Source organism: Hyla sarda, chromosome 7, assembly GCF_029499605.1.
Source record: "Hyla sarda isolate aHylSar1 chromosome 7, aHylSar1.hap1, whole genome shotgun sequence".
In the NCBI taxonomy this organism is placed as follows: domain Eukaryota; kingdom Metazoa; phylum Chordata; class Amphibia; order Anura; family Hylidae; genus Hyla; species Hyla sarda.
Window position 1 is genome coordinate 228,424,479 of NC_079195.1, and position 14,910 is coordinate 228,439,388.

General features: G+C 47.7%; 1 protein-coding gene across 7 annotated transcripts in view; it reads left to right on the plus strand.

Moving 5' to 3' along the window:
• Positions 1–14,910, plus strand: part of DAB1 (DAB adaptor protein 1) — a 705,741-nt gene that overhangs the window by 596,842 nt on the left and 93,989 nt on the right. The gene's annotated exons all lie outside the window — the stretch shown is intronic.

The window sequence follows — 14,910 nt, forward strand, 5'->3', positions numbered from 1 at the left end:
TTAAGGCTGTCCGGACATGCCGGGAGTTGTAGTTTTGCAACAGCTGGAGGCACGCTGGTTTCGAAACACTGGCCTAAGGCTGTCCAGGAATGCTGGGAGTTGTAGTTTTGCAACAGCTGGGGGCACACTGGTTTCGAAACACTGGCCTAAGGCTATTGGGGCATGCTGAGAGTTGTAGTTTTGCAACAGCTGGAGACACCCTGGATTCGAAACACTTGTCTAAGGCTGTCCGGGCATGCTGGGAGTTGTAGATTTGCAACAGCTGGAGGCACACTGGTTGGGAAACACTGGCCTAAGGCTGTCCGGGCATGCTGGGAGTTGTAGATTTGCAACAGCTGGAGGCACAATGGTTTCAAAACACTGGCCTGCGTATTTAGTTACAGAGATAGGGTTGCAAACTTTGCCTCTGTTCCTGGTTAAAAGGGCACATCCAGGAATAGAAAAACAGCTGATTAAACAGCGCCACCACTGTCTTCAGGTTGTGTGTGGTATTGTAACTCAATTCTATTGAAGTGAATGGAGCCAAGTTGTAATACCGCACACAACCTGCAGACAGGGGTGGCACTTTTTTTTGGAAGACATCAGCTCTGTTTTTCTACTACTGGATAACACCTTAAAGGGGTTCTCCGGTGCTTAGACATCTTATCCGCTATCCAAAGTATAGGGGATAAGATGCCTGATTGCGGGAGTCCCGCCGCTGGGGACTCCCGGCATCTTGCACGCGGCACCCCGTTTGTAATCAGTCCCCGGAGCGTGTTTGCTCCGGGTCTGATTACTGTCGATCACACGGCCGGCGGTGTGTGACGTCATGCCTCCGCCCCCGTGTGATGTCACGCTCCGCCCCTCAATGCAAGCCTACGGGAGGGCGCGTGATAGCGGGACTCCCGCAATCAGGCAACTTATCCCCTATCCTTTGGATAGGGGATAAAATGTCTAAGCACTGGAGTACCCCTTTAAACAAAAGCCTTGCATCTCTATCCCCCCTAGTGATGGCTCCCCCCTCCCACCCCGACACTCATATTCGGGCATGAAGGGTTAAAGGAGATATATTTAGGAATGGAAATACAGAGCAATTTTTTTTCCCAAAAACAGCACCACCCCTGTCCTCAGGTTGTGTGCGGTATTACAACTTGGCTCCATTTAATTTAGTAGAACTGAGCTGCAATACCACACACAACCTGAGGACAGGGGTGGTGCTGTTTTTGGGAAAAAATAGTTTTTCTAATTCAAAATAACCCCTTTAATGTCTTGCTTGTTCTCCACAGGGGCATCATGACCCTTTTCTACCCTCTTGGTATTACAGTGCACTACACATAGAAATGAGCCCCTGGGGCCCCAACTCCTCGGGCCCCATAGCAGCTGCCTGCACTATGACTAGTACCGCGCGGCTTTATTCGAGTTTTGATGCATTTGTCTTTCTGGCTCTTCTTTCCTGCAGAATTCTTCACTCAGCTCCAGTGACTGCAGGCGACAGATTATAGATTCACAGCGCACAGTAAAACAATGGCCGCCAATTGTGCGTGCGGCGTCTCCGGGATTTAACATGTGTGCGTTGGTTTTGCAGTATTGACTTCATCCTGTATCTGGAGTCATTTATATCACCTGGACTCTTCAGCTAATGTTCCTGTTCCCAGCCGGGGCTCAATTACATTCTTCATTGAATTGTGACACCTAAAGTGCCTGGTGGCAGATGTATGTCGGAGCGGGGGGGAGCGGGAATGGACCGAGGGGTCAGACAGGAGAGGAATCACTCACCGCCGCCGTACAGAAATCTACATTATGCCTCATTTTCATCATTCTTGTTCAATGTAAATATTACTGGAAATGTAGCGCTGGGAAGCTGGAGGGTTATTCTGCGCAGTACCAATGTATCACCTCTACACCTGTATATAGTGGCACCTACAGGCCAGAGCTGGTATGACAGCACAAGATCTCCGAAATACATAGAATTACAGTGAGGGTCCAATTGATCCGCGCCAATCTTTTAATTCACATGAGAGGTCACTGCCCCCCCCCCCCCAATAAAGGACCAGAAAACTCCTGAAACACTCTGCTGGACACTCTGATTCCAGGCCTGGTGCAAGGATTTCTGCCACCCTAGGCAAAAGCTAATTTTGCCACCCCTTGACCCACCCATTGGCTCCACCCTTTGGCATGCCCCACCTTACTACTGGGGTGACACACTGTAACAACTCTCCTCCTCATGTAAACTCCTTACTACTGGGGTGACACACTGTAACAACTCTCCTCCTCATGTAAACTCCTTACTACTGGGGTGACACACTGTAACAAACCTCCTCCTCATATAATCTCCTTGCTACTGGGGTGACACACTGTAACAAGCCTCCTCCTCATATAATCTCCTTACTACTGGGGTGACACACTGTAACAAACCTCCTCCTCATGTAATCTCCTTACTACTGGGGTGACACACTATAACAAACCTCCTCCTCATGTAATCTCCTTACTACTGGGGTGACACACTGTAACAAACCTCCTCCTCATGTAATCTCCTTACTACTGGGGTGACACACTGTAACAAACCTCCTCCTCATGTAATCTCCTTACTACTGGGGGGACACACTAACAAACCTCCTCCTCATGTAATCTCCTTACTACTGGGGTGACACACTGTAACAAACCTCCTCCTCATGTAATCTCCTTACTACTGGGGTGACACACTGTAACAAACCTCCTCCTCATGTAATCTCCTTACTACTGGGGTGACACACTGTAACAAACCTCCTCCTCATGTAATCTCCTTACTACTGGGGTGACACACTGCAACAAACCTCCTCCTCATGTAATCTCCTTACTACTGGGGTGACACACTGTAACAAACCTCCTCCTCATGTAACCTTACTACTGAGGTGACACACTGTAACAAACCTCCTCCTCATGTAATCTCCTTACTACTGGGGTGACACACTGTAACAAACCTCCTTCTCATGTAATCTCTGGTTGTGACTTCAGCTGCTAAGTTTATTGCACCGGGCAAAGCAGCACCCCCCTCAAGAGGGCGCTCTAGGAAGCTATTTTCCCTAAAAGCAGAGCCGACCCTGATCCTAAGTTTATGAAATGATTTGGTCTGTTACATGTATTTAGCCTCTGGGTAGTTACATTCACTGACAGCAAGCAGAGGTTTCGCAGGTGATGGGGTGTTGTTGCTCAGATATGGAAGTGACATTGATGAAGGTCGATCGCCCCCATTTTTGGCTCCAATAATAGTGAATCTATGATCTTAAATGGCACTTCTGTCTAGATACACGGCTGTATACAAGCAGAGGATGTATCACGGTGTATCACATATGTTCAGGTGAAATAGTCTCATGGTGAATCCATCCACGGACAAAATGCAGATTTTCCGGGATGATGCGTTGGCTGCGGCACAAACATCTCCATACAATATTCAGGCGTAGCGTGAGTGCGAGCTGGGACAGCGGCCCCCGGAACTCCAGAATTAGGTCACTTTATACTCGGCAGAAGAATAATGTGGCCCCCGGTGACTCCAGACGCCTGATACCAAAGTTTGTGCCAGTTTTATCTGTGAGTTAAAGAGGAGACTGAGGGCGAAACCGAGAATGAAAGGGGAGACTTTACATCAGACCGAGGATTAAAGGGAGAGAAGAGGGGCCCCCGATAGATGGAGGGGCCCACAGCCTAAGAGAATAGGAAGGAGCCCAAGAAGAGGGGCCCCCGATAGATTGAGGGGCCCACAGCCTAAGAGAAAGGGAAGGAGACCAAGAAGAGGGGCCCCCGATACATGGAGGGGCCCACAGCCTAACAGAATAGAAAGGAGCCCTAGAAGAGGGGCCCCCGATACATGGAGGGGCCCACAGCCAAAGAGAAAGGGATGGAGCCCGAGAAAAGTGGCCCCCAACAGATGGAGAAAAGGAAGGAGCAGAGAAGAGGGGCCCCCCATACATGGAGAAATGGAAGGAGCCGAGAAGAGGGGGCCCCCCTATACATGGAGAAAGGGAAGGAGCCTGCCTAAGAGAAAGGGATGGAGCCTGAGAAATGGGGCCCCCAATAGATGGAGAAAAGGAAGGAGCAGAGAAGAGGGGCCCCCCATACATGGAGAAATGGAAGGAGCCGAGAAGAGGGGCCCCCCCTATACATGGAGAAAGGGAAGGAGCCTGCCTAAGAGAAAGGGATGGAGCCTGAGAAATGGGGCCCCCAATAGATGGAGAAAAGGAAGGAGCAGAGAAGAGGGGCCCCCCATACATGGAGAAATGGAAGGAGCTGAGAAGTGGGGCCCCCGATACATGGAGAAAGGGAAGGAGCTGAGAAGAGGGGCCCCCGATACATGGAGAAAGGGAAGGAGCTGAGAAGAGGGGCCCCCGATACATGGAGAAAGGGAAGGAGCTGAGAAGAGGGGCCCCCAGATACATGGAGGGGCTCACAGCCTAAAAGAAAGGGATGGAGCCCGAGAAAAGGGGCCCCTCATACATGGAGAAATGGAAGGAGCCTGAGAAGAGGGGCCACTGATAGATGGAGGGGCCCACAGCTTAAGAGAAAGGGATGGAGCCTGAGAAGAGGGGCCCCCGATACAAGGAGGAACTGCTCTGAAGAGACAAGTTTTCAGTGGGAGAGCAAGAACCTTTTTAGTAGATTCAGACAGGGGTTATCCCCGGAAATACCTGAAGATGGCGTACCAGCGAGCCTGCAGGACAGAGAGGAATTCTCTATTAACCACCACGGGGGTGTCGGAGGATGTTAAAAAGGTGAGATGTATAGACACCTATGAGGGCCATATGGACCAAGTCATGGCAATATTGTGTAGACACTGGCACTAACGAGAGATCAAGATCTTGCAGCGGTTATTGGGAGAGTGCCGCATGTAACATTCCCAAAGAGCCCAAGCCTTAAGGATCGGTTGGTACACAGTCATCTTAGATCCGAACAATGTGAGCACCACTGGCTGGTGAAGACCACTCTTGGCACATTTTCCTGTGGCCACTGTACTTTCTGCCAGTATATAAAAAAAAACACTAAAGAGGTGATAAATCCTGTGGATCTACGGAGATGTGATATACAGCAGATTATTAACTGCAGTTCACACAATGTTATTTACGTTGCCGAGTGTACCTGTCCCAAGTGGTACGTCAGCAAGACAACACAAGAGTTTCGCAGGCGAATATCACAACATCTTAGTACGGTTAGTACCAGGGGTGACCCCCCCGGTCTCCAGACGCAAGCATGCGGTACATGGAGGCAGATTGAGTTTATGGGGTTGTGTCAACTCAATCTGGCAGAGTAAACAAGACATAAATAGGAGGCACCTACCTAATACTGCTAAGGCTTAATGTGCAATACAATGGAAGTCTATGGAATGAAACGGTTCAATAATTGCTGAAGATACGGTGGTGCCTGAGAATCCAGGGACACAAATAAGCAAATAAACTAAGCAAATGAATCAGGCCGGAAGAAGTGCAATTGCACGAAACCTACCGGTTTGTACCCTCTGAGCTTCCCGCACCATCCCGGACATCCATGGCGGCCGCACCACACTGAATTACTAATGGTTGCGGTGAGTTGACGGATTCATTTGCTTCGTTTATTTGCTCAACTCAAACTGGCACCTAGGAAAGGTGACATTGACAACCTCCTCCTGCGAGAGGAGGCCAAGTGGATATGGCGACTCCGTAGCCAGCCACTTTAAAGGGGTACTCCGGTGAAAACCTTTTAAATCAACTGGTGGCAGAAAGTTAAACATATTTGTAAATTACTTCTATTAGAAAATCTTAATCCTTCCTGTACTTATTAGCTGCTGAATACTACAGAGGAAATTCTTTTCTTTTTGGAACACTGATGACATCACGAGCACAGTTCTCTCTGCTGACGTTATTATAATAATTATAACGCTTTATTTATTGTTGTCCTTAGTGGGATTTGAACCCAAGTCCCCAGCACTGCTAACCACTGAGCCACCATGCTGCCCTTAGTATACATCTGCTATGCATGGTTGCTAAAATGGACAGAGATGTCAGCAGAGAGCACTGTGCTCGTGATGTCATCAGTGTTCCAAAAAGAAAGGAATTTCCTCATTAGCATTCAGCAGCTAATAAGTACAGGAAGGATTAAGATTTTTTTAATAGAAGTCATTTACAAATATGTTTAACTTTCTGCCACCAGTTGATTTAAAAGAAAAAAGGTTTTCACCGGAGTACCCCTTTAAGATTTAAATGAAGGGTTTTCATTTGCAGCTTTTCTTTGATAGTATATACTTGTTTTCACATCCCAGAAGTATTTATATGGCTGTTGATTAATGGCAAGATATATGTACAATGAAGTGGCATATATTTAGGAAATGGGATCAATGAGATCCTTATTTATCCTTTATTTAGTGTTTTTGAAGCGTGGACTAGATGTTGGTTGTACCCTAAACGTGGATTAGATATTGTAAACATTGGTGTTTTATGGCAATTTAGGCTATAAACCGGTAGGTTTTGTGCAATTGCACTTCTTCCGGCCTCAGGCCGGAAGAAGTGCAATTGCACGAAACCTACCGGTTTATAGCCTCTGAGCTTCCCGCACCATCCCGGACATCCATGGTGGCCGCACCACGGTGAATTACTTATGGTTGCGGTGAGTTGCCAGATTCATTTGCTTCGTTTATTTGCTCAACTCAAACTGGGACCTAGGAAAGGTGACATTGACAACCTCCTCTTGCGAGAAGAGGCCAAGTGGATTTGGCGACTCTGTAGCCAGCCACCTTCAGGTTTGAATGAAGGGTTCTCATTTGCAGCTTTTCTTTGATAGTATATACATGTTTTCACATCCCAGAAGTATTTATATGGCTGTTGATTAATGGCAAGATATATGTACAATGAATATGGTAAATATTTAGGAAATGAGATCAATGAGATCCTTATTTATCCTTTATTTAGTGTTTTTGAAGCGTGGACTAGATGATGGTTGTACCCTAAACGTGGATTAGAAATTGTGAACATTGGTGTTTTATGGCGATTTAGGCTGCGCTAGTGATCAATGTCCTTTTTTCCCTCCTTGGACTAATAAAGTTGTTAGAATAAAATATATATGGCAGCCCCTGATGAAGAGGTCTGTAGTAGGGGAGTATTGATAATTCATTTAAAATTAACATTTGAGGATTCAGAAACATTATAATTTTAGATATCTTTATTTATGGTCCCCTCTGGGTGAGTGATATAAGTATAAATACTCACTGGTGACATGAACATATTGGCTGAGTGATAGATAGATAGATAGATAGATAGATAGATAGATAGATAGATAGATAGATGGATAGATATGAGATGGATAGATAGATAGATAGATAGATATGAGATAGATAGATAGATAGATAGATAGATATGAGATAGAAAGATAGATAGATAGATAGATAGATAGATAGATAGATATGAGATAGATAGATAGATATGAGATAGATAGATAGATATGAGATAGATAGATAGATAGATAGATATGAAATAGATATGAGATAGATAGATAGATAGATAGATAGATAGATATGAGATAGATAGATAGATATGAGATAGATAGATAGATATGAGATAGATATGAGATAGATAGATATGAGATAGATAGATATGAGATAGATATGAGATAGATAGATAGATATGAGATAGATAGATATGAGATAGATATGAGATAGATAGATATGAGATAGATAGATAGATAGATAGATATGAGATAGATAGATATGAGATAGATAGATAGATAGATATGAGATAGATAGATAGATATGAGATAGATAGATAGATATGAGATAGATAGATATGAGATAGATAGATAGATAGATAGGTACCAGTAAATACTGAGGAATACATATGGGACTAGGGATCGACCGATTATTGGTTTGGCTGATATTATTGGCCGATATTCGCGATTTTCCTAGTTATCGTTATCGGCAATTACCTTGCTGACAATGCCGATAATGTGGGCGCTTAAAATCAATTAACTGCTGTGGCTTTTGCGGGGCCAGAGACCGCCGCTGCCACCCGCTTCTCTCCCCCCTGCCTGTCCTGAGTCCAACCACCGCCGCTGCCCGATTGCCTCCCCCTGCCTATCCTCTGGCCAGAGGCCGCCGCTGCCGCATTGCCTCCCCCATCCCCGGTTTTATAATTACCTGTTCCCATGGTCCGCACTACTTCTGGCTGCTGCGGCGTCCTGCACTGTTGCTGTGCGCTGCGCAATGACAACTGACGTCCTCAACACGACATCACCGTCAGTGGCCCGGCGCACAGTGACAGCTCAGGGGATGGGGAGGCAATGGGGCAGCAGCGACGACGGTCTCTGGCCAGAGGATAGGCAGGGGGAGGCAATCGGGCAGCGGCGGTCTCTGGCCAGAGGATAGGCAGGGGGAGGCAATCGGGCAGCAGCGACGACGGTCTCTGGCCAGAGGATAGGCAGGGGGAGGCAATCGGGCAGCGGCGGTCTCTGGCCAGAGGATAGGCAGGGGGAGGCAATCGGGCAGCAGCGACGACGGTCTCTGGCCAGAGGATAGGCAGGGGGAGGCAATCGGGCAGCGGCGGTCTCTGGCCAGAGGATAGGCAGGGGGAGGCAATCGAGCAGCAGCGACAACGGTCTCTGGCCAGAGGATAGGCAGGGGGAGGCAATCGGGCAGCGGCGGTCTCTGGCCAGAGGATAGGCAGGGGGAGGCAATCGGGCAGCGGCGGTCTCTGGCCAGAGGATAGGCAGGGGGAGGCAATCGGGCAGCGGCGGTGGTTGGACTCAGGACCCCAGGACAGGCAGGAGGAGAGAAGCGGGTGGCCGCTGGCAATATAGGTGTGTTATTTTAAACATCATTCAGTGGGGCACTAGGTATCTGCAGTACCAGTTAATCCATACTGGAGTAGTGTCTCCTCGATACATATAGTTTACTGGTCCCACTGGAACAAGTTTTAACAATTTTTTCTGGGTTGATTTCATCACATGGTCAATAAAAGTTATATTTTCAGGGTATATTAATAGGGGTCTTATACCCCGGGCAAAGGCCCTGGGGTCCAGTTAGTTACTAAGTCGTATTAAAGACTCAAGTCTTACTGGACCTCAACTTGGGGATTCACAAATTTACGTCGGGAACATTTTCTGACCATCTATTTCTAGGTGGAAATTTCCAGCCATTTATTCACAGGATTTTCTGTCAATTCAATAGTAAATAGTTTGGGTTGCGTAACCACTCCCCCTTTTTTTTTCCGTGTTTTTTTTCCAACCATGCCCCCTTTGCAACAGACCACGCCTCTTTTTTTGGCTTTTCACAATGCAATGTTGGGTTAGTCGGATTTTTTCCTGGTGCACACTAGTGTTGGGCGCTAAATATTCGCAATTACAGTGATCATCCCTTCCTGCTTCCAGCTTGTGGTGTAAACAAGGCTCCAATACTAGTTACTGTGTCAGAACGGCGGGCGCCCGAATATTTGTATATGCAAATTTTCGTGCATATTGATTCCTCCCTTCTTTTAGCTCTTTCATCATGCGATATTGCGCATGTGCATGCAAATTTTATGGTGAATGCGCATGCAAATTTTATGGCACATAGTAAAAAAAGGCCGCAAATATTGCGAATATGCGGATTTTGTGAATTTATGACAAATATTCGTCCATATATTCGCAAAATATCGCAAATTCGAATATGGCCTATGCCGCTCAACACACTGACATGTCTCAGACTGTGTATACGTGAGGTGCAGGGTCACTTCCTTCCTATTACCTTCCTGTGTGGTCCTCTCCGCTTCAAGACTGAACCAACCAGGTCACCACCAGACCCAGCAGTCGACCTTCAGGTTCATGTCTCTTACATCTCCAGCAAATGCAGTGACCCCCCCCCCCCCCGACCTACGATCGTTTCAGCAAATGATCACTCTCAGAGACCATCGCATGGTGAAGGCAGCATCAACATACGATGCTTTTGTATGTCGGAACCATCGCATAAACGGCTATCCGGCAGCGCAGACTGCTTCAGATGCCCCCGGATAGCCGTTTACTGTGCCCCGTGTGGTTCGCTGACGACCACTTACCTGTCCTCGGGGCTCCGGTACGTCCTCTTCGGGATCCCCTGCATCGTCGGCGCTCTCCATCGTCGTCATCACGTCGCTGCGCACGCCGTCCCGTCATCCAATAGGAGCGGCGTGCGTAACAACGTGATGGCGGTGACGGAGAGCGAGGATGCCGGGGAAGCAGAGGCCTTGCCGGAGCGTCGGGGACACCCCGGGGACGCGGCGAAAACGATGGAAGGCGACATCCAGGGCAGCGGTGACGGTCCGGAGCGGCGGGGACACGTGAGTATAACCTCCAATACCAGTGGTCTTCAACCTGTGAACCTCCAGATGTTGCAAAACTACAACACCCAGCATGCCCGGACAGCCGTTGGCTGTCCGGGCATACTGGGTGTTGTAGTTTTGCAACATCTGGAGGTCCGCAGGTTGTAGACCACTGTCCTATACTTTACATTGCACGGATCCCTCAACATACGATGGTTTCAACAAACGATGGTCCATTTGAAACGGATCACCATCGTATGTTGAGGGACCACTGTACAACAAAACTGCGCCCCCTACAGGCTGACAAAGACAATACAACCAACTAATACATGTTTTTCCTGCTCAGTCGGTGCGTACTGTTCCCACACATCGCCCCCATTGTGTTTGCGCCTGTTCTCACCTGACTACTGTACGTGCACGTAGCGAGAAGGTAATTATAATGATGGGAGAGCGGCACAAACGGTGCAGGAGACAAGGTGCTAGAAAATACCACAAATATGACACATCGGGGGCCGAGCTTCCAGGCGTCGGCGGGTCTGATAGCTCCGTGAGATGAGATAATGAGATTCATATAATCTTATAATAAAAAAATAATATAATAAATCCCAATGAGAAGCTTAAAGGAAAAACAAATACAACTCTACTGAAATCAATGCTTATCATAAGTGACTAGATCACAATGCTGATTCATTTCCTTTTTCTTTTTTGTATTTTATTATATATCTGTGTTTTTTATTTGATAAATGACAATATTCTGCATCCACCACTAGAGGAAGAAAACTGTACTCAGGGGGCTGCCCCCTAGTGGAGGGTGCAGGTAAGACACAAGCAGGGAAGTCATTCTGTTCCAGGCTTCTCCCTCTTAGGCTAGGTTCATATTGCCATTTGCATCCGGCCCATTAAGGGTCCAAACGTTTTGTGTTTTGTTTTTTTACCGTTTGGACCCTAAAATGGGTCAGATCCAAAGGGCTCAAAGGATAGGGGATAAGATGTCTGATCACGGGGACTGGATCCGGGACTGAAGACATGACGTCATGCCACTCCCCCTTCATTCATGTCTATGGGAGGCCTTCACGCCCCCTCCCATGGACATGAATGGAGGGGGTGTGGCGTGACTTCACGAGGGGGCGTGGTGTGACGTCACGTCTCCGGTCCCAAAAGCACTGAGGTTTCCAAGGCAGGAGCCGCAGCCGTACATAGAATGCGGGTGCTGCACAGAGATCGCAGGGGGTCCCAGCAGCGGGCCCCCTGCCATCAGACATTTTGTCCCCTATCCTGTGGATAGGGGATAAGATGCCTTTGGCCCGAATACCCCTTTAATGGGACTGAGCTGCAATACCAGCCACAACCACTAATAAAAGCATGGCGCTGTGTCTGATCAACAGCTGACCGGCAGGTTCATTCGGGTTGTGTGTGTTTACATGTGTGTAATTTGCTGCTGATTTTCTGCTGCTAATGTTCCCATCCATTGACTTTACAGCTGCAAACCCTGCCTAATGGGTAAGAAAATCAGCAGCAGAAAATATACATGTGAACCTACCCTAATACAGGATTATTGATATAATGGTGAGCCGGCTCCGTCCCGTCCTGTCAGGACCGCGATCCGCTTATTGTCACCCACGCGAAGACCTGCAGATCCTGATCCATTGATACATTGAGTTCTTGTTCTCATCCGAATGACACATTTGGCGCTTTGTCTGCTGAATATTCATTGACGTATTCTGGGCAGAGCGTCGGAATCCATAATTTACTAGAAGCAAATGTTCTGGCCCCTGATAAAAAGAACAAAATAATCACAAATTCCTCCTGACTTAAAGGGGAACTTCGGCCAAAAATCTTTAAGAAGCCCAAAATGCCGGCATATAAAAATAAATAAATAAATAAACCTGGACTTATCTACCGCCCCTCACCTGGTGACTGCGGCATCGCCATCCTGGTCATACAACACTGCAGCTCAGCTAAACGGTGGCTACAACGGCGTCCCGCCTCGGCTAGTGATTGGCTGGTCTGCAAAGTTACATATAATGGGCCCCAGCACCAGGAAGAAGACCGGAGCCTGAGCCAGTGATAAGCTGAGCTGCAATCTTACATGCTGGGCCCCCCCTCTTACTGGTTGCTGATATTTTTCCTATTTTACTTGTTATGTGAGGGTCTTCACTCTATGAGGGTCAGTATATGACTGTTACATGACACTTAGGAATCTGCATTGTGATGTTGTTGGTATTAGAAGTTAAAGGAGTACTCCGGGATCTGAAAACCTATCCCCTGTCCAGGGATGTGCACAGACATTTTGGGGGGCAGGGGCTCAAATAGAAAATAAAAGGGACTTCTCATTATAAAACAAGTTTCTAAAAACCTTACGTATGTTAAAGGGGTACTCTGCTGCTCAGCATTTGGAACAAACTGTTCCGAACGCTGGAGCCGGCGGCGGGAGTTTGTGGCGTCATAGCCCTGCCCCCTTATAACACCATGCCCAGCCCCCTCAATGCAAGTCTATAAGAGGGGGCGTGACAGCCGTCACGCCCCCTCCCATAGACTTGCATTGAGGGGACGGGGCATGACGTCATGAGGAGGCGGGGTTATGACGTCAGGAGTTTGTTCCAAATGTTGAGCAGGGGAGTACCCCTTTAATATAACGCAATAAAGGACCACCGGCAGTCATGTCAGCTGAATGAGACCCCATCACTCCACGGAGGTCCCAATCAGTGAGGGCATCATAGAGTAGGTGCATTAAAAGGGCAGGGGCTCAAGCCCCCTTTTTGAGTCTATGTGTGCACGTCCCTGCCCCTATCCTAAGGATAGGGGATAAGTTTCAGATCACGGGGGTGTCCGACCGCTGGGACCCCCCTCAATCTTAAATTAGGGGACCCCCCTCAATCTTAAAGGGATTATCCAGGAAAAAACTTATATAATATATATATATATATATATATATATATATATATATATATATATATCAACTGGCTTCAGAAAGTGAAACAGATTTTTTACTTACTTCTATTAAAAAATCTTAATCCTTTCAGTACGTATGAGCTGCTGAAGTTGAGTTGTTCTTTTCTGTCTATGTGCTCCCTGATGACACATGTCCCGGGAACTGTACAGAGTAGAAGCAAATCCCCATAGCAAACCTCTTCTACTCTGTGCAGTTCCCGAGACAAGCAGAGATGTCAGCAGAGAGCACTGTTGCCATACAGAAAAGAACAACTCAACTTCAGCAGCTGATAATTTTTGGAAGGATTAAGTTTTTTTTATAGAAGTAATTTACAAATCTGTTTAACTTTCTGGAGCCAGTTGATATATATAAAAAAAACTTTTTTCCTGGAATACCCCTTTAAGTTAGGGGACCCCCCTCAATCTTAAGTTAGGGGCCCCCAGCAGTCTGCATAAAGGGGGTGTGTTCAACCACCACACGAGCTGGCTGCTGACACGCCCCCTCAATTCAACTTAATGGGAGAGCCGGAGTTCTGCATTCGCCATTCTCTGGCTCTGCCATAGAGCTGCATTGAGGGGACGGGTTGTCTACCACTTCGTGCGGTTGGTCGACACGCGCTATTTAGCCCGAGAGCCAGGGCCCTGTACAGGAGATCGCGGAGGGTCTAATTCTTAGGATAGGGGATACGTTTTCATATCCTGGAGTACTCCTTTAATGATTATACACAGATTTTTGCGCAGTGCGAAACCTGCAGTGTGTGTTTTTCCCAGTTGCTGCACAAAATTTTTTAAGTTGCGCCCGTCACTTCCGAAAGTTACACAAACAACAGAAAACTATTAAACAGTCCAAAAGGGACGGAAAACTCCCACACATTCCTAGCATTATTATTATGTATTTTTAAACAATTGTTTGTCTAATAAAGGATATCGTATTTTTCGTCATATAAGACGCACCTAATTTTATAGGATAAAACTCTAAAAAATAAAGATTCTGAACCAAATACAATGTAAATTATAGGACAGTGATCTTCAACCTGCGGACCTTCAGATGTTGCAAAACTACAACTCCCAGCATGCCCGGACAGCCGTTGGCTGTCCGGGCATGCTGGGAGTTGTAGTTTTGCAACATCATGAGGTCTGCAGGTTGAAGACCACTGGTATAGGAGGTAATACTCACGTGTCCCCGCCGCTCCGGACCCATTACCGCTCGTCACCGCTGCCCTGGACATCGCTGTCGCCGCATCCCCGGGGTGTCTCCCTGTCACTCCGGAACATCTCTGCTGCCCGGTAGCCTCACTTTCCGTCGCCGCCATGACGTCGCTACGCACGCCGCTCCTATTGGATGACGGGACGGTGTGCGCGACGACGTGATGACGACGACGGAGAGTGCCGGCCATGCAGGGGATCCCGGCACAGAGCAGTCATTCGCCGATCGGACACCGAGGAGGCAGGTAAGGTCCCTCCTGGTGTCCTGTAAGCTATTCGGGACGCCACGATTTCACCGCGGCGGTCCCGAACAGCCCGACTGAACAGCCGGGTTAGTGTTATTTCCACTTCAAACGCGGCGGTCAGCTTTGATAGCCGCGTCTGAAGGGTTAATACAGGGCATCACCGCGATCGGTGATGTCCTGTATTAGCCGCGGGTCCCGGCAGTTGATGGCCGCAAGGACCGCCGCGATAAGTGTGTATTCGCCTTATAAGACGCACCAACTTCCCCCCCCAGTTTTGGGGAAGA